Source organism: Hyla sarda, chromosome 1 (assembly GCF_029499605.1).
Source record: "Hyla sarda isolate aHylSar1 chromosome 1, aHylSar1.hap1, whole genome shotgun sequence".
Lineage (NCBI taxonomy): Eukaryota > Metazoa > Chordata > Amphibia > Anura > Hylidae > Hyla > Hyla sarda.
The window spans coordinates 391,666,805-391,688,138 of NC_079189.1; the positions used below are offsets into that span (position 1 = coordinate 391,666,805).

A 21,334-nucleotide genomic window follows, 5' to 3' on the forward strand; every position below is an offset into this window, starting at 1 on the left:
TAGCGCTCCGGGTCCCCGCTCCTCCCCGGAGCGCGTACGGCGTCTCTCTCTCCGCAGCGCCCCGGTCGGTCCCGCTGACCGGGAGCGCTGCACTGTCATGGCCGTCGGGGATGCGATTCGCACAGCGGGACGCGCCCGCTCGCGAATCGCATCCCAGGTCACTTACCCGTTCCCGTCCCCTGCTGTCATGTGCTGGCGCGCGCGGCTCCGCTCTCTAGGGCGCGCGCGCGCCAGCTCCCTGAGACTTAAAGGGCCAGTGCACCAATGATTGGTGCCTGGCCCAATTAGCTTAATTGGCTTCCACCTGGTCCCTGACTATATCTGACCTCCTCCCATGCACTCCCTTGCCGGATCTTGTTGCCCTTGTGCCTAGTGAAAGCGTTTTGTGTGTCCAAAGCCTGTGTACCAGAACTTCTGCTATCCACCCTGACTACGAACCTTGCTGCCTGCCCCGACCTTCTGCTACGTCCGACCTTGCTTCTGTCTACTCCCTTGTACCGCGCCTATCTTCAGCAGCCAGAGAGGTTGAGCCGTTGCTAGTGGATACGACCTGGTTACTACCGCCGCAGCAAGACCATCCCGCTTTGCGGCGGGCTCTGGTGAAAACCAGTAGTGACTTAGAACCGGTCCACTAGCACGGTCCACGCCAATCCCTCTCTGGCACAGAGGATCCACCTCCTGCCAGCCGGCATCGTGACAGTGAGCCTATATTGGCATGCAAAGGTGCAGTGAGTATGAAAATATACTTGTGAATACTGAGTGTGAATATGTGATCATGTATGTGTGCAAACAGTACATTGACTCAATAACGGTATCCAGGGGCGGACTAACTAGTCAGGCATTCATGCACAGCCCAAAGGTTTGGACCAGAGGGGAGGCCCACCACCATCACTAAGACACCGGCCAGTGAAGTCAGCTGACGTGTCGCTCCCTCTCCCTACCCAGTGCCCGCAATAAAGGAGTGGAGCAGCTGGCATCACATATCACTGATTAGGTATTTACTTATATGGAGGCTGTGCGTGCGGGAGTATGGGGGCTGTATCTGTGTATAGGGGCACAAAGTGGGCACTACTACTATGTGAGGCAATATTGATGGGAAGTTTGTATAGAGGTGGGGATGGTACTTGAGAAAGAAGCCTAAAATGTGTGTCTGTCAGATTCTGCAGAGACAAGTCATAGCTGAGAGAAGTCTTCATGGAAGTCCGGGCCAGATGGAGATGTATTATGTAGGCCTAGATTATAGGGTTATCCATGCTGAACAGTAGTGTTGAGCGGCATAGGCCATATTCGAATTTACGATATTTCACAAAAATATGGACGAATATTCGTCATATATTCGCTAAATTCGCATATTCTTAATATTCGCATTCTATTTTCGCATGTGAAAATTAGCATATGCAAAAATTAGCATAAGCGAAAATTCACATATGCAAAAATTTGTACGCCAGACTCACACAGTAGTATTAGAGCCTTCTTTACACCACACAAGCTGGAAGCAGCGAGGGATGTTCACTTTGATGTGTACTGTGAAAAAAAAAATGAATATTCGGAATTGCGAATATATAGTGCTATATTTGCAAATATTCGCAAATTCACGAATATGCGATATTCGCGAATAAAATTCGCATTGCGAATATTCGTGAGCAACACTACTGAACAGAAACTTTAAAGGGGTACTCCCGTGGAAACCTTTTTTTTTTTTTTCTTAAATCAACTGGTGCCAGAAAGTTAAACAGATTTGTAAATAACTTCTATTAAAAAATCTTAACCCTTCCAGTACTTTTTAGGGGCTATATACTAAAGAGAAATGCAAAAAAGAAATGCATTTCCTGTGATGTCCTGACCACAGTGCTCTCTGGTGACCTCTGCTGTCCATTTTAGGAACTGTCCAGAACAGGAGAAAATCCCCATAGCAAACATAATGCGCTCTGGACAGTTCCTAAAATGGACAGCAGAAGTCAGCAGAGAGCACTGTGGTCATGACATCAGAGGAAATGCATTTCTTTTTTGTATTTTTCTTTAGTATACAGCCCCTAAAAAGTGCTGGAAGGATTAAGATTTTTTAATAGAAGTGATTTACAAATCTGTTTAACTTTCTGGCACCAGTTGATTTAAAAAAAAAAAGTTTTCCACAGGAGTACCCCTTTAATAGCTATTGTGTGCAATCTCCTCCCTTGGTGTTGTCAGCACTGTAAGGTCCTTACAGTGAGAACAGTATGTAGGGAAGATTTTAAAAAAAAAATCCATATTGCCAGCCCACCAAGCGGCTTAACATTTTTTGGGGACACAGCAATACCAAAAGGTTGCCTACCCCTGGTATACAGTATAATATCAAGTGTGTGGTTGAGTATATACTATAATATATGGAGCACGGGGGCCCATGATTTGTCAGTCCACCCTTGACTGTATCATTTGAGCACTGTATGGCAGTACCATGGTATTTTAAATTTATGTTGAGATTAAATAGCAGCAGTATGCACTTTATGGCAATATTATTTGCACACTGAACTTTAATGTTTTATCAACATTGTATAGCTATTACCTAGTGGTATATCTGTATTTAAATGGCATTCATTGTTATGTTGGCATTGTATGGTGCCAATGATAAGTATTATAATACTTATCCTATATATCTACCACTCATGGTTGTGTCATTGGTATACTCAGGTATGTAGCCCATCTAGGACCCCAAGGTTCCTAAGAGAAATAACTTAAAAAACAAAACAATATGTTCAAACTGAGAAATATATTCTTCTATCCCCTGGTTCGGAAGGAGATGCAGATACAAAAGGGGGCATGAGGTGTGTGCAGCAGGAGCAGAACACAGTAACACTGTAAGGCTTATATGGTTCCACCAGTATAAATCCCGAATACTGTATGACTGGTTATGGTAAATGACAAGCCAAAGGTTATGCAGCAGTGAGTGCTATAAGTAACTGCTATTATGCATGATAGTAAGAAGCCTTATTTACATAATAGTATTCACAATAAAGCAAGTGCTATTTATTTCTCAGTAAACACATTCAAACTAAGTACCAGTGACTCAATCGGTTACATAAATTTCTATATAATTTTGTAAGATTCCTGAAATTGGATTGGGAAATTTAGATGAAATAGAGAAGTTGTTTAAACACCTTAGCCATAATGGTCTTACACATATCTAATGTATTGCATGCAACTTTCCTGGAAAGGTAGACTGCAGCACTACTTCACTCCTCTAGAGGGGAACATTGAGCAGCAGTTTGGCTGAATAAGGTAAAAAATACGTTGCATGGCTTTGTTATAAGGAACACAAATACACAATGCCATAAATGTTTATTATATATAAGTTATTAGAAGAAAATCTGTGTGGATATATTCTATTGTTATGTATTTATAATAGTTTTAGTTCAGTTGAGCACAATTAATTCCCCAATTGCATAAGATGCAAAAAATCTAATACACAGGAATCAGCCTTCACATTAAAACCACTGCTGAAGTGAATGACTGATTATCTTGTGACAATGACATCTGTCAAGGGGTGGGACATATTGATATATTGATCTGTTGGAATAAGTAAAAATGGGCAAGTGTAAGGATCTAAACATCTCCGACAATAAATAAATTGTGATGTCTAGACAGCTTAGCCTGGGCATCTCCAAGTGGCAGGTCTGATCTTGTGTTCCTGGCATGAGGTGGTTAGTAGTTGTAGGGGCAACCAGCAAATTGTCAAAAGTTATTGGTACTGTGGGAAAGTGTATGAGAAAGTGGTGGATAGGGTGTATATTTCACCTGGTTTCCTCAGCCAGGCACGATAAAGGAAATCCAGAAGGTTGTATGCTGCTTTAGCAGAGCATAGTCTGCTAGGGCTCTTGTTTAAGTTACATGGGCTGCATTTCCTGGACTGTAGGGCATGTTGAAAATGGGAGTGCTCCAGTCCACACCCCTAGTCCACTACGGGTTTCCCTAATCCAAGGTGTTCTCAGGTGAGGCTTCCTTTGCTGATTGCTAGCGAGGAAGTCCTATAGTAAAGGGCTGTTTTGGTTTGAGTGCTAGAGACTGAGATGAGAAGCAGCCACAGAAAGAACTGCAGTTCCAACCTACCAGGTCTGAACCTTTCTGTATGGACGTTTTGTGAGTTTGCTCGGGGCCAGACATTAGGCCCACAGTGGGATAGTGAGGTATCCTGATATTTTGTTAGAGCCAGACAGGCTTAGGTTTTGTTTGCACTGGGCTTTGTGCCTAAAATCTTTTAAATAAACATCCTCTTGGACATTTGAAAACTGCTGCCTGTGTGAATACTGTCATTGCGAACCCCACCGTGCTAGCTGTTCCCTACAATTGGTGGAGGATGCGGGCAACCTGTTGGTAGGGGCAATGGCATGACAAAACGCTGCATTTGAATTTTGGGAACATTTAAAGGGCCAAAAGCAAATGTGCTGGGTGAAAGCTGCTGCTGCTGCATTGCAAGTCCCATCCACCACAATGGAAGAGGTGAAAAAGTAGCTGATACAGGCTAACCTGAGACCTGAGCAGTACATGGCAGAACAGTAGGAGACTGTTCTGTCTAAGACCTCAGGAGAGCAGCCCCCCCTGAAACTGTGAATGTGAGGAGGGCCGTTCAGCGGGTCTTACACAAAAAGACACCTGATGATGACGTTGAGGCCTACCTCACCGTATTTGAGAGAGTGGCGGAGAGAGAGAGACTGCCAGTTGCAGAGCAGGCAGACGTGATTTCTGACAGGTGAACCGCAAAAGGCCTACTATGACCTAGGGAGCAGTATGTCTGGGACTATGCTAAATAAAAAATGGAGATGCTTGCTTGCTTTGGTGTTACACCAGCTGTTCATGCCAGGAGAGACCCACCTAGATCATGGAAAAGATCATAGTGGACCATTATTTCAGGACCCTCCCGGCAGAGCTACAACGGTGGGTTGCTCAAGGAGACCCCCAGACTGCTGAGCAGCTCATCAACATGGTGGAAAGGTTTATAGTGACTAAGGACTACCTCCCTGATGTCCCTGCAGCACCAACACCTTCCAGGACTGTCAAACCTGTGACATCTGTGGGTAAGAGAGTTCCAGCTGGAGGTGTGTGGAAAAGTGTGAAAGGGAGCAGGGCTCTAGAGTTTGGGCGAGGGCAAAAGATCATGAACCCCAGGGGCTTCCCAGTCCTAGAAATGACTCCATGCTAACGAGGCCAGCCCCCCCCCCCCCCAATGTTGGAGGTGTCATGAGTGGAGAAACATAGCCGCCTATTTCCCTCTTTCCCCAAAGCCCATGGTGTGTGGCGCTGGCTGGTGACAGTCGCTATTTGCATAACCTGCTTGTGCAGCCATTCCAGGGTCAGAGACTAAGCCACATGTATGTATGGTAAAGATAAATTACTTCTCCGTGAAGGCCCTTTTGGACTTGGGTAGCCTGGTATCTTTGGTTCGGCCAAGCTTTGTGGCTAGGGACAATGTGCCGAACAAACACATAAGAGTGCTATGCATCCACGGAGATATTGTAGTTTACCCTGTGGCCCCTGTTAAGTTGGTGACTCCATCTGGAACTGTGACCCATGATGTCGGGGTCATAAAATGACTTATGTATGCAGTTATATTAGGCCGTGATTTCCAATGTTTTGGGAGTTGTGGAAAAACGGTGCTACTTCTATAGCTGGGGAAGAAGCTCCGGCAGAATTTGTACTTCTCCCTGTTAATAATGAGTCATGTGAGACAAACATTGAAGTCAAGGGTAACAATGAGGGGCAAAATGAAAATGTGGGCCCACCTGAAATGTTTAGTGATTACCTTTTTCCTTTGCAGGTGTTAGCTGGGGAAGTGGGAGACCCCACTTTGGGAACTGCATGGGAAAATGTCACAGTAGTAAATGGTGTACCACAGGAACCAGAAGCTGACCAGAAATTTCCACATTTTGCCATGAATGGGGATCTAGTGTATTGGATCACCAAAGTTAACAATGAAATTGTGGAACAGCTTCTGGTGCCTAAAGAATACCGCCGCATGGTTCAGGACATAGCTCATAACCATGTGTTTGGGGGACATTTGGGGACTAACAAAACACAAGAGAGGATACTCCAAAGGTTTTTTTGGCCTGGGGTGTATGAAGAAGTGAAAAGGTACTGTGAGTCATGCCCCACATGCCAATTAAGTGCCCAAACACCACACTTCCGTAGCCCCTTGGTGCCACTTCCCATTATTGAAATATCCTTTGAGTGAATTGCCATGGATCCGGTGGGGCCCATTGTTAAATCTGCAAGGGGACACCAATACATATTGGTGGTATTGGATTATACTACCCGGTACCCGGAGGCAGTACCCTTAACCCCTTAACGACACAGAGTTTTTCAGCTTTTGCATTTTCTTTTTTCCTCCTTACCTTTTAAAAATCATAACCCTTTCAATTTTCCACCTAAAAATCTATATTATGGCTTATTTTTTGCGTCACTAATTCTACTTTGCAGTGACATTAGTCATTGTACCCAAAAATCCATGACGAATCAGAAAAAAAAATCATTGTGCGACAAAATTGAAGAAAAAATGCCATTTTGTAACTTTTGGGGGCTTCCGTTTCTACACAGTGCATATTTTGGTAAAAATGACATGTTATCATTATTCTGTAGGTCCATACGGTTAAAATAGTACCCTACTTATATAGATTTCATTTTGTCATACTTCTGGAAAAAATCATAACTACATGCAGGAAAATGTATACGTTCAAAAATGTCCTCTTCTGACCCCTATAACTTATTTATTTTTCCACGTGCAGAGTGGTATCAGGGCTCAATTTTTGCACCGTGATCTGAAGTTTTTAACCTTACCATTTTTGTTTTGATCTGACTTTTGATCACTTTTTATTTATTTTTGAATGTTATAAAAAGTGACCAAAAATAAGCTTTTTGGGACTTTGGAATTTTTTTTAACGTGTACGCCATTGACCGTGCGGTTTAATTAATGATATATTTTTATAGTTTGGACATTTACGCACGCGGTGATACCACATATGTTTATTTTTATTTACACTGTTTTCATTTTTTTTAATGGGAAAAGAGGGGTGATTCAAACTTTTATTAGGGAAGGGGTTAAATGATCTTTATTAACACTTTATTTTAACTTTTTTTTGCAATGTTATAGCCCCCATAGGTGCCTATAACATTACATACACTGATCTTTTACACAGATCACTGGCATGTATTAACACGCCTGTGATCAGTGTTATCGGCGCATGACTGCTCCTGCCTGCATCTCAGGCACAGAGCAGTCATTCGCCGATCGGACACCGAGGAGCCAGGTAGGGTCCTTCCTGGTGTCCTGTAATCTGTTCGGGATGCTGCGTTTTCACCGCGGTGGTTCCGAACAGCCCGACTGAGCAGCCAGGATAGTTTCACTTCCGCTTTAGACGCGGCGGTCATCTTTGATTGCCGCGTCTGAAGGGTTAATACAGGGAATCACTGCGATCAGTGATTTCCTGTATTAGCCTCGGGTCCCGGCCGTTGATGGCCGCCGAGACCGACCCGATATGATGCAGGGTCACCGCGTGACCCCGCGACATATCACGGGAGTCGGTGGAGGACGTAAATATACGTCTTTCATCGTTAAGGAGTTAAGTATCATGGCCTCCAGAAGTATTGTTAGGGAATTGTTTTACATGTTCTCACGCACAGGGATTCCTAAAGAAATCCTTACTGACCAGGGTATGCCCTTTATGTCAAAGGTCATGAAAGAACTATATGCAAGTTGTTTAACCCCTTAAGGACCCAGCCATTTTACACCTCAGGACCCGGCCTTTTTTTGCACATCTGACCACTGTCACTTTAAACATTAATAACTCTGGAATGCTTTTAGTTATCATTCTGATTCCGAGATTGTTTTTTCGTGACATATTCTACTTTAACATAGTGGTAAAATTTTGTGGTAACTTGCATCCTTTCTTGGTGAAAAATCCCCAAATTTTATGAAAAATGTGAAAATTTTGCATTTTTCTAACTTTGAAGCTCTCTGCTTGTAAGGAAAATGGATATTCCAAATAATTTATTTTTTTATTCACATATACAATATGTCTACTTTATGTTTGCATCATAAAATTGACAAGTTTTTACTTTTGGAAGACACCAGAAGGCTTCAAAGTTCAGCAGCAATTTTCCAATTTTTCACAAAATTTCCAAACTCACAATTTTTCATGGACCAGTTCAGGTTTGAAGTGGATTTGAAGGGTCTTCATTTTAGAAATACCCCACAAATGACCCCATTATAAAAACTGCACCCCCCAAAGTATTCAAAATGACATTCAGTCCGCGTTTTAACCCTTTAGGTGTTTCACAGGAATAGCAGCAAAGTGAAGGAGAAAATTCACAATCTCCATTTTTTACACTCGCATGTGCTTGTAGACCCAATTTTTGAATTTTTACAAGGGGAAAAAGGAGAAAATGTATACTTATGTTTGTAGCCCAATTTCTCTCGAGTAAGCACATACCTCATATGTCTATGTAAAGTGTTCGGCGGGCGCAGTAGAGGGCTCAGAAGCGAAGGAGCGACAAGGGGATTTTGGAGAGTACGTTTTTTTGAAATGGTTTTTGGGGGGCATGTTGCATTTAGGAAGCCCCTATGGTGCCAGAACAGCAAAAATCCCCCACATGGCATACCATTTTGGAAACTAGACCCCTTGAGGTACGTAACAAGGAATAAAGTGAGCCTTAATACCCCACAGGTGTTTCACGACTTTTGCATATGTAAAAAAATAAAAATAAAATTTCACTAAAATGTGTGTTTCCCCCCAAATTTCACATTTTTGCAAGGGTTAATAGCAGAAAATACCCCCCAAACATTGTAACCCCATCTCTTCTGAGTATGAAGGTACCCCATAAGTTGACCTGAGGTGTACTATGGGTGAACTACAATGCTCAGAAGAGAAGGAGTCATATTTGGCTTTTTGAGAGCAAATTTTGCTCGGGGGCATGTCGCATTTAGGAAGCCCCTATGGTGCCAGGACAGCAAAAAAAAAACACATGTCATACCATTTTGGAAACTAGACCCCTCGGGGAACGTAACAAGGAATAAAGTGAGCCTTAATACCCCACAGGGGTTTCACGACTTTTGCATACGTAAAAAAAAAATAAAAAAAAATCACTAAAAGGTGTGTTTCCCCCCCAAATTTCACATTTTTGCAAGGGTTAATAGCAGAAAATACCCCCCAAAATTTGTAACCACATCTCTTCTGAGTATGGAGGTACCCCATAAGTTGACCTGAAGTGCACTACGGGCGAACTACAATGCTCAGAAGAGAAGGAGTCATATTTGGCTTTTTGAGAGCAAATTTTGCTCGGGGGGCATGTCGCATTTAGGAAGCCCATATGGTGCCAGGACATCAAAATAACCCCCACATGGCATACCATTTTGGAAACTAGACCCCTTGAGGAACGTAACAAGGGGTACAGTGAGCATTTACCCCCCACTGGTGTCTGTCATATCTTTGGAACAGTGGGCTGTACAACATTTTTAATTTGCACAGCCCACTCTTCCAAAGATATGACAGACACCAGTGGGGGTGTAAATTCTCACTGCACCCCTCATTACATTCCGTGAGGGGTGTAGTTTCCGAAATGGGGTCACATGTGGTTTTTTTTTTTTTTTGCGTTTGTCAAAACCGCTGTAACAATCAGCCACCCCTGTGCAAATCACCTCAAATGTACATGGTGCACTCTCCCTTCTGGGCCTTGTTGTGCGCCCCCAGAGCACTTTGCGCCCACATATGGGGTATCTCCGTACTCGGGAGAAATTGCGTTACAAATTTTGGGGGGCTTTTTTCCCCTTTACCTCTTGTCAAAATGAAAAGTATAGGGCAACACCAGCATGTTAGTGTAAAAAGTTTATTTTTTTACACTAACATGCTGGTGTAGACCCCAACTTTTTCCTTTTCATAAGGGGTGAAAGGAGAAAAAGACCCCCAAGATTTGTTAGTCAATTTCTCCCGAGTACGGCGATACCCCATATGTGACCCTAAACTATTGCCTTGAAATACGACAGGGCTCCGAAGTGAGAGCGCCATGTGCATTTGAGGCCTGAATTAGGGATTTGCATAGGGGTGGACATAGGGGTATTCTACGCCAGTGATTCCCAAACAGGGTGCCTCCAGCTGTTGCAAAACTCCCAGCATGCTTGGACAGTCAACGGCTGTCCGGCAATACTGGGAGTTGTTGTTTTGCAACAGCTGGAGGCTCCATTTTGGAAAGAGTGGCGTACCAGACGTTTTTCATTTTTATTGGGGAGGGAGGGGGCTGTGTAGGGGTATGTGTATATGTAGTAGTGTTTTTTACTTTTTATTTTATTATGTGGTAGTGTAGTGTAGTGTTTTTAGGGTACAGTCACACGGGCGGGGGGTTACAGCGAGTTTGAGCTGCTGCGCAAAATTTGCTGCTGCGCAAACTTGCAGCCCGATACTCACTGTAAGCCGCCTGCCCATGTGAGTGTACCCTGTACATTCACGGGGGGGACCTTCAGCTGTTGCAAAACTACTACTCCCAGCATGCCTGAGAATGTTTGGGAGTTGTGGTTTTGCAACAGCTGGAGGCACACGGGTTGGGAAACACTGAGTTAGGAAACAATGTTTCCCAACCAGTGTGCCTCCAGCTGTTGCAAAACCACAACTCCCAAACATTCTCAGGCATGCTGGGAGTAGTAGTTCGGCAACATCTTTAGAGCCAGATGTTGCCGAACTACAACTCCCAGCATGCTTGGAGTTGTAGTTTTGCAACATCTGGAGGACTAGTTTGCAGACCACTAATACAGTGGTTCCCAATCTGTGCCCTTCCAGATGTTGCAAAACTACAACTCCCAGTATGCCAAAACTGTCCAGGCATGCTGGGAGTTGTAGTTCTGCAACATCTGAAGGGCCAGATGTTACAGCACTACAACTCCCAGCATGCCTGGACAGTAAGGGCATGCTGAGAATGTGTAGTTTTGCAACATCTGGAAGGGCACAGTGGTCTCCAAACTGTGGACCTCCAGATGTTGCAAAACTGCAACTCCCAGCATGCCCAGACGCCAAGGGCTGTCTGGGCATGCTGGGAGTTGTAGTTTACAGGGTCCTATTACAGCAATGCATGTCGCTTTACGGCGACGTGCATTGCTGTAAAGGGCCCGACCGCGGCTGAAGAGGAACTCACCTGTCGCCGCCGCCGCCGTCTTCATCGTCTGGATCCGGGTCTTCAGGGACGAGGTAAGTACCGGGGCCGGTCCCCAGCACTCCCCCGTCCCCCGCCGCGTCCTCCGGTCTTCCTCCCGTCCTCTCCGGACTTTCAGGGGCCGGGCAGGACGGGAGGAAGTAACCGCCCCCCCTCCTGCGATTGGTCGGTTAACTAACCGACAGATCGCAGGGGATCGGAGGAGGTGGCAGGCTTGCCACCTCGCTCCGATACTCCAGCATGGTCCTGGCTGTCTGTGACAGCCGGGATCATGCGAAATTACCGGGCGGTCGGGTCCCAGAGACCCGATCAGCCCGGTATCGCCGCAGATCGCAAGGGCGATTTCCCTTGCGATTTGCGGCGATCGCCGACATGGGGGGCCTACATGGCCCCCCTCGGCGTTTGCCCTGGATGCCTGCTGAAGGATTTCAGCAGGCATCCAGTTCCGATCTCTGCCCGGCGAGCGGCAGAGACCGGAAAACGCCAGGACGTACGGGGACGTCCTGGGTCCTTAAGGCCCAGGGTGCGGGGACGTCCCCGTACGTCCTGGGTCCTTAAGAGGTTAAAATCACTCACATCCGTACCTCAGTGTACCACCCTCAAATGGACGGGTTAGTAGAGAGGTTTAACAAAACTCTAAAACATATGCTAAAAAAGGTAGTAGAAAGAGATGGCCAGGACTGGGACTGTCTATTACCCTACCTCATGTTCTCCATCAGGGGGCACCTTCCCCAGGCATCTACAGGGGTTTCGCCCTTTGAGTTAGTCTGTGGCCGGCATCCAAGGGGTTTATTAGATGTTGCCAAAGAAACCTGGGAGACTGAGGCCACCCCATATAAAAGTTTTATGGAACATGTGGCCCAAATGCAGGACAGGATAGCGACGGTGATGCCTATAGTCAAAGAGCATCTGCAGAGAGCTCAAGAGGCTCAGAGCAAAATTTATAACAGATCTGCCAGGGTGTGGGCCTTCAATCCTGGGGACAGGTCCTGGTTTAGTGTCCACCATCGAAAGTAAGTTTCTAGCAAAGTGGCAGGGTCCCTATGAGATTGTAGAAAAGATAAGTCAGGGGAATTACAAAGTCCATCAAGCAGACAAGAGAAAACCCTTCCAGGTTTACCACATAAACCTGATCAAAACCAGTTCCCTCAGTAACAAAAGGGGAGACATTGTCAGTGCACCAGAAGCAGGAGGTGAAGGAATTCCTGCAGGAAAACAGACACAAGTTTTCTGACCTACCGGGCCCTACTCACCTAAAAAAAACACCATATTAAAACTGAGCCTCACAGTAAAATAAACCTAAATCCATACAGGATTCCAGAAGCGAGTAGGGAGGCAGTGTCCTCTGAGGTCATGCTTGAATTAGGTGTCATTGAGGAGTCTACTAGTGAATGGTCAGGTCCCATTGTGCTAATCCCAAAGCCCAATGGGACGTTGAGATTTTGTAATGACTTCAGAAAATTAAATGAGGTCTCAAAATGTGATGCATACCCCATGCCCTGGGAAGATGAACTTATTGAGAGGCTTGGGAAGGCAAGGTACATCACAACACTTGACCTTAAAAAGGGTTATTGTCAGATACCATTATCTGAGAAGGCTAAAGAGAAGACTCCACTCCAGAAGGCCTGTTTCAGTATGTTGTCATGCCATTTGGGTTACATGGGGCCCCTGCTACATTTCAGAGGCTGAAGGATCTAATCTTGAGACCATATCGTGATTATGCCGCTGCTAACCTGGACCATGTGGTAATTTTTTCATCTGAATGGAAAAGTCAGCTCTGTAAGGTACAGGATGTGTCAGTGAGGCAGGCTTAACCATAAACCCTGAGAAATGTGCAGTGGGTCTAGAGGAAGCAAAATACCTTGGTAATATTATTGGTAGAGGGCTGGTTAAACCCCAGATCAACAAGACTGAGATGATACAGAACTGGCCCAGGCCATTAACAAAGAAACAGGTGAAGACCTTCCTTGGCATAAGTGGGTACTACCATTGGTTCGTGCCCATCTTTGCCTCAATTGCTACACCATAGACAGACTTAAAAAAGGGTGGTAAGTCAGTAATGATGAAGTGCACCCAGAGGCATAAAAGGCTTTTCAGAGCCTAAAGTCTGCCCTGTGTGAACAGCCAGTGCTTGTTTCCCCAGATTTCAGCAAACAGTTTCTGGTCCAGACGGATGCGTCTGATACAGGTTTGAGAGCAGGCCTGTCACAAGTGGTAAATAGGAAAGAACATCCAGTACCTGAGTAGGAAACTGACCCCAGCAGAGAAAAATGATGACATAATGGAAAGAGAGTGTCTTGCCATCAAGTGGGCATTGGAGTCCATGAAACATTATCTGCTCTGTAGAGAATTTGTGTTGGTGACAGACCATGCAACTCTGGCCTGGATGAAACAAAATAAAAAGAGAAATACAAGAATGACCAGATGGTTTCTCTCCTTAAAAAATTTCAGTTTTAAAGTGGAACATAGACCGGGGAGATTACAAGGGAATGCGGATGCATTGTCCAAGGTGCACTGTATGGTAACAAAAAACCTCTGGTATGATGAAGAGGCGGGGGGATATGTGGTAAAGTGTACAGGAAAGTGGTGGATGGAGTGTATATTTCACTCAGCCAGACACGATAAAGGAAATCCAGAAGGTTATATGCTGCTTTAGCAGAGCATAGTCTGCTAGGGCTCTTTTGTTTAAGTTACATGGGTTGGAATTCCTTGACTGGAGAACAGGTTGGAAGTGGGAGTGCTCCAGTCCACACCCCTAGTCCACTATGGGTTTCCCTAATCCAAGGTGTTCTCAGGTGAGGCTTCCTGTTCTGATTGCTAGGGAGGAAGGCCTATTGTAAAGGGTTGTTCGGGTTTGAGTGCTAGAGAGACTGAGATGAGAAGCATCTCTTCCGTGGTCTTCCGTGTTCTCAGTCCCGGCGCGTGTGCCCCCGCTTCCTAGGACACCTGCCAGAGCTATGTGATTTAAAGGGCCAGTACGCCCTAATTAGTGTCTTCACCTGTTCCTTCCCTTTAAGGGTGTGCTCCTCCCCCTGCCCTGGGCCCGATCTTTGTTGCCTTTGTGCCTGAGAGAAAGCTACTGTGTTTCCTATGTTCATGGTTATCCGTGTACCTAATCCTTGTTCTGTGACCTTACCCTGCTACTGTGCCGCCTGCCCTGACCTTCAGCTATCCTGACCATGTCTTGTCTTATCCTTCTGTACCACACTTCATCACAGCAACCTGTGTGGACTAGTTGTGCCATGGGTAGCGACCTGGATGCCGTCTGCCACAGCAAGACCATCCCGCTTTGTGGCGGGCTCTGGTGAAAACCTGTGGCACCTTAGACCACTCCCTGGCAAGGCTCATGTCATCATCCACAAAGGCCCAGAGGATCCACCACCTGCCGTGACCCTTACAGGCTGGAGTTGTACAAATACATTTTTAATCATACTGTAGTGCATACCACATACGTGTTGTACCATTTTGTTCCTGATTAAGTCTTCAGGGCCTAGATACTGTGAAAGGACAGCCAAAAGTATTCACCAGCTGGTGTTGTACACAAAAACTTGTTTAAGCATACTGTAGCGCATTTTTCAGCTCTCATAAGTGCATACCACATACGTACATCTAAGTATTGTACCATTTTGTTCCTGATAAAGTCTCAAGGGCCTAGATACTGTGAAAGGACAGCCAAAAGTACTCACCAGCTGGTGTTGTACACATACTTTTTTAAGAGTACTGTAGCGCATTCTTCTACCCTCATAAGTGCATACTACATACATACATCTAAGTGTTATACCATTTTGTTCCTAATGAAGTCTTAAGGGCCTAGTTACTGAAAAGGCCAACCAAAAGTACACACCTGCTGCTGTTCTAGACAAATACTGTTTTAAGTGTAGTGAAGCATATTGTACTCCCCTTATATACGCACTAAGTATGTCAGGCAGAGAAGTGCCAAGACGTGCACAGAGGAGTGGCAGAGGCCTAAATTCATAAGGCACAGGCAAAGGTTGCAGCAGACTAGGGGCGAGTGGCAGCAGGAGTCGCAGCGAGAGTCCTGATCTCCCGGTATCAGCTAGCGGTCCTGTCTCGACCAGCAACCCATCTGCCCTCATCGATTGGTTAACACGGTCATCCACTTCATCACAAGTGACATCTGGTACCCCCAGTCAACAGTCAATGGGTTCCTCAGAAACAACACTAAGTTGGCATGGCTTGGGAGCAGTCCCTGTCCTATGCTGTTCCCTCCCCCTACAGAAGTATCTTATGCTGTGAGTTCAGCTCCACTATTCAGTGAGGATGATCTAATAGAGGACCGTCAGCAGCTACTGCCCAGCCAAGAAGTGGAGGAGACATCCGCCGTTTCCTCCGCTAGGCTGGTAAACAGTGATGAGGAGAGTGACGTGGGAGGTGGTATTGCCAGCATTCAGGGTCCTGAAGCAGAAACTGTTGAGGAACCTAAGGAGGACATCAGTGACGTGCAGACACTTGTTGATGATGATGAAGCCAATAGCAATTGGGAGCCGGGTGCAGAAGGGGCTTCATCATCAGGAGAAGAGGATGCAGCAGCTGAGCCAAAAAGGTGGTAGCATGGTTGGCAGTCAGCAAGGTAGCAGAAATGGAAATTCTGGGTCCAAACGTGCCCAGGGGAGACCACCTGCTCCGCAACAGCCTACCTTCCCGGGAGGTAGTGGAACAGTTGTTCCTGGAAACGGCGGCAGTAACAGTCAATTAGTGCGGACTGTTGGTTGGAAAATCAGTTACTCGGTAGTATGGCAGTTTTTCATCAAGCATCCGGATGAGGTTAACATAGCCACATGCAAGATGTGTCAGCAGAAGGTGAAGCTTGGCCAGGGTCCCAATGTTGGCCCCATGGCCCTGCATCAACATATGCCGCTCCCTCTTTAAGCCAGCCAAGGCTCTACCACCTCAGCCAAAGGGAACTGTGTGTCATACTCTCCTTCTGTCGCTCCAGATGCTCCTGCTCCTCCTACTTTTAGTCAGTCATTCCACCAACAATCCATCGGCAAAGCCATGTCCAAGAGACCACAGTATGCGCCCACTCATCCAACGGCACAGAAGCTGAATGTACTCCTGTCCAAGTTGCCGGTGCTGCAGTCCCTCCTTTTTCAAGTGGTAGACTCTGCACCTTTCAGAGAACTGATGGCTTGTGCCGAGCCGAAGTGGAGAGTCCCAAGAAGCCAGTACCAGCCCTTGCCAATTTTGTGGAAGAGAAGGTGGGCCAGTCCTTGAGCCTTTCAGTGTGTACCAAAGTGCACGGCAGCGCCAACGTCTGGAGCTGTAACTATGGTCAGGGACAATACATGTCCTGTACGGCCCACTGGATGAATGTGGTCCTGTACAGCCACAACACCAACTTAGACAGGGCGCGCCGCTTCCTCCTCCACGCACGGCACACATGTTCAATCTGGTTGTCAAGCAGTTCCTGAAGTGTTACCCCCATTTTTAAGATATTCTTACAATGGGAAGGAAACTTTGAATACACTTCAGCCACTCGTACACAGTAAAGCATGCCCTCCTTAAGCTGCAGCGTCAGAATGGTATCCCCAAACATAGTCTGATTTGCGATGCTGCCACACGTTGGAATTCCACCCTCCATATGTTTGACCGACTATATGAACAGAGAAAAGCCATCACAGGTTTCTTGATGATCCAAGCGGATAGGGGTACTCCCCTGTGTAACTTCAATGTCAACCAGTGGTAGCTCATACGTGACACCTGCCGTTTGCTCAGGCCCTTTAAGGAAGCCACCTTATTAGTCGCCAGGATTACGGGATGAGCGACGTCATTCCACTGCTTCATTTCATACAACACGTGTTTGAAACGATGGCTGGACAGGGAACTGGAGATGTGGCACCTATATCTCACGGCCACATGAGCCCTGTGGGGGCTGAACTGGCGGAGGAGGAGGTCAAGGGGCACAGTGGAGCACATTTAGGTTTTGCAAAATGGGCGGATTTTCTAATCATGTGACAGGAGAGGAGGAGCAGGAGCAGCCAGAGGAGCTAGAGGGTTATGAGGAAGGCGAGACAGAGGACAGACACACCGTGGCTGTCACAGTGTGCGCTCCGGTCCCCTCCCCCGGACCGGAGCGCCCACTCCCTCGGCCTCCTTCTTCGGGATCCCGGCACCTCCCGGTCAGACACGTTGACCGGGAGCACGGGTTCCCCTGTGTGGGGACGCGGCTGCCGTGAAGGCTGGTCCCCTCTCACGCGCTGCGTCCCTATCTGCCTTACCTGGCTCCCCGCTCCCTGCGCCGTCTGTCTCTGCCTCCCGGCGCGCGCGACCCCGCTCTCTAGGGTGCGTGTGCGCCGCCTTCAGTAAATTTAAAGGGCCAGCGCGCCATTGATTGGTGCGCTGGTCCCTGACCTCTGGCTACTTCTCTATTTATGTAACCTGCCCCTTCCTGCCCATGCCGGATCTTTGTGCCCTAGTGCCTTTAAGAAAGTGTTCCCTATTGTGTTATATTGCCTTGCCTGTTGCCGAACCCATTGCTACCGGCTACTCGCCCTTGAACCTTTGCCGCCTGCCCTGACCTCTGCTATGTCCGACTACGCTCCTGTCTGCTCCCTGTGTACCACGCCATATCAGCTGCAAGAGAGGTCGAGTTGTTACTGGTAGTTACCGCCGCAGCAAATCCATCCCGCTTTGCGGCGGGCTCTGGTGAAGACCAGAAACTACTTAGAACCGGTCCTCCAGTACAACCAGCGCCATCGTCTCTCTGGTCTAGAGGATCCACTACTAGTCCTGCCAGTGGCAGTATGCAGAGGAGATGGAGGCAGGGAGTCCCTCCGAGTCACTTGCACAAATGTCACGATGCATGCTTAGTTGCTTGCGTAGTGACCATCGAATTGTCACCATTCGGCAGCGGGATGACTTCTGGCTCTCCACCTTATTGGACCCTCGGCACAAAATGGGGGCCTTTTTTACACCCACTGAGAGTGTGGACAAACTGACCTACTGTAGAGACATCCTATGTAGTCAGTTGGCCGATGCCTATCGGTGCCATCGTCCGTCCTCTCGCAGGTCTGATTCGGGGGGCCCACTGGGCTCATCTTCCACTGCCATGGCTGCCACAGTCACTGATGAGTACCTTACTTCCCCCGCATAGTGAAGCAACTCATTAGCAGCAGGTAGACCTGAAGCAGGACCTGAACCAGCAGGTGGTAACATACCTTGACATGCCCATGCCAACACACCTTGAAGATCCGCGGGACTTCTGGGCAGCCAAACTTGATTTGTGGCCGCAACCAGCAGAGTTTGCCCTGGAAAAGCAGTCCTGCCCGGCCAGTAGAGTGGGTGTTTAGTTTTCCTGGAAACGCTGCTGAGTGGCCCATATCAACCAATCAGATTGCTTCTTTCATTTTGCAGAGGCCTTGTGAAAAATGAAAGAAGCAATCTGATTGGTTGTTATGGGCAACTCAGCAGCTTTTCCAGGAAAGTAATGTTTAACCACAACACTGTAACACTCTTTCCCACCCCGGGACTCAAGCCACCACACGGTCTCCCATCCTCTGTACTGCCCAGACCCTCCTGCTTATCTTACAGTTTTACATACCATGAGATACCCATAGACCACAATGGGCCTATTGGCTTCAATGGGCAAAAAATCACAGTGTTAATGCACTAGCCCATTAGTTCCCTATACCATTTGGGCATCGATTTTCGCATATGCACATAAATTTTCGCAAATGCACATAGAAAAATTAATGAATATAACAAATATGTGAATTTCACGAATATATGACGAATATTCACAAATTCGAATATGGCCTATGCCGCTCATCACTATTCACAAATATGGATGGTGCCAAACAGATTTAAGGCGCTGCTTCCCAGTTACAAACAATCCTCCGCATCAGACCTTTTTTCACCCACTTTCATCACCGAGTACTGGAATTGCCACCCACCCCACCACTCTGTCACCGGGTCACTTTCAGGACTCTTGATGCTACTGCTGCCACCTCCAGGCTGTCTCATTCTGCCACTATATGATCTCCTCATGCTGCCGCCACCTTCAGGCTGTGCAATTCAGCCACTATAAGGTCTCCTCATGCTGCCGCCTCTAGGCTGTGCCATTCAGCCACTATATGTTCTCCTCATGCTGCCGCCAACTCCAGGCTGTGCCATTCATCCACTATATGGTCTCCTCTTGCTGCCACAAACTCCAGGCTGTGTCATTCCGCCACTATATGTTCTCCTCATGCTTCTGCCACCTCCAGGCTGTGTCATTCAGCCACTGTATGGTTTACTCATGCTGCTGGGCCTGGGATATTACCAGAAAAATGTTATGGTAGCACTAGCTACCATAAATCTTCAATTTAAATGAGAAAATTCATCTTTTAATCTTAGGGATTGTGAAGCCATATTTTCTCCTCATGCTGCCGCCTGCTTCAGGCTGTGTCATTCAGCCATTATATGGTTTACTCATTCTGCTGGGCCTGGGATATTGCCGGAAAAATTTTATGGTAGCACTAGCTACCATAAATCTTCAATATAAATTAGAAAATTTACCTTTTAATCTTAGGGATTGTGATGCCCTAGTGTCTCCTCACGCTGCTGCCAACTCCAGGCTGTGTCATTCAGCCACTATATGGTCTCCTCTTGCTGCCGCCAATTCCAGGCTTTGTCATTCTGCCAGGTTATGGTCTCCTCATGCTGCTACCACCTCTAGGCTCTGCCATTGTGCCGCCATGTGACTCCTTGTTAGATTGGGTTTTGTGGTCATACAATAGTAGTTCAAAGTAAACACCGAGACATTAAACTTGGGAATCTAATATAAATCTTACATTTTAATTTTAAAAAATCGAATTCAAGATTGAGACCCTATGGTCGTCGACATTATATTATCGGTGGAATTATCACAGGAATCCAATGAAACAGCTTGGAGCCATAACAATGAACCATAACTGATTAAATGAAACATTCGCACTTTCACATTCAGGGGGGCGCTGAGAGGCAGGGGCTGGAACAAGTGGTATCTCGTCTGTCAGAGGACAGCCAGCTCGATGCTCACCAGAATGGGTAATCAAAAAATTAAAGTAAATTCAAATTAAATTAGATAAAATTAAAATTACTTAAAAAATCTGCCACATCCAGATGCTCTGCGGTAGTGATTCTAATAGCGATGTTAATCTGCATGTCAAACTGAATAACAGTATTATTTCACTAACACAGCGCACTCTCTATGCAGGTTAGCACAAGGCAAAGTTTTCTACACCCCTATTGAGCCTCTCTGTAGAACAGAAATAGCTATAAATTCGGACTAAACAAAATGTTTAAGGAAAATTTGGCGAATTGGCCAAATAAAATTTTTCAGAAATTCGCTCATCTCTAATCATTATAAATCCTACAAAAAATCCGCCAAAGCGGTATTGCTACCCATAATCACACAAATCCTACAAAAACCGGTAGACTCGAATATACGTGCAAAAATGAAGACAATCTATATTAAAGTTACACAACAAATAAAATCACGTAAAAATTACACAGAACATGAAATACAAGTGCCTGCAGTCACGTTTTTGCTTGCTCAAAGGGGCACAGGTGGCCCTGTGAGCAAGCAAAAATGTGAAACGTGCGTTAGGGTGGCGTGTTCCTGTGTACCTGCAGGTAGTGTTTGGAGACTGATGGGACTTCCCCCTTTGTAGTGGTGGGGTGGTGTAGCATGTGCTTGGGAGTTCTATTAGAACCATGATAGGATATATCCATATATTTGGATGGTATCTGTTGTGTCTTGGGAGGCCTAACCTTTTGTGCAATATTTTGTTAGTGCAATACCTTTATACGTACTGTACTGCTACTTTGTCATGTTTTGCATTGATGCACTTATACTTGTTTACATTGCCTTTGCTTCCTTTGTCCCCCCTCCCAGTATGGATATATAATTTGCATGTGGCACTTTAGCTTTTGATCTATTTAGTCCAAAAGAAAAAAACTATATTTTTCTACTCAGTCTGTCCAACCATTCTCTGCAGGCACTTGTTTGTCATTTGCTGTGTAATTTTTACGTGATTTTATTTGTTGTTTAACTTTAATATAGATTGTCTTAATTTTTGCACGTATATTCGATTCAATCGGCTCTTTGTAGGATTCATCTCTAATCATGTGGTATCCTGAGTGCATTTGCCTCTCTAACCCTGAGAAGGGTTGACACCAGGAAGTTCTA

The 21,334-nt window shown here is 46.1% G+C and overlaps 1 long non-coding RNA gene across 1 annotated transcript in view; it reads left to right on the plus strand.

Moving 5' to 3' along the window:
* LOC130308297 (uncharacterized) overlaps nucleotides 1-21,334 on the plus strand; it is a 57,144-nt gene that overhangs the window by 35,007 nt on the left and 803 nt on the right. The gene's annotated exons all lie outside the window — the stretch shown is intronic.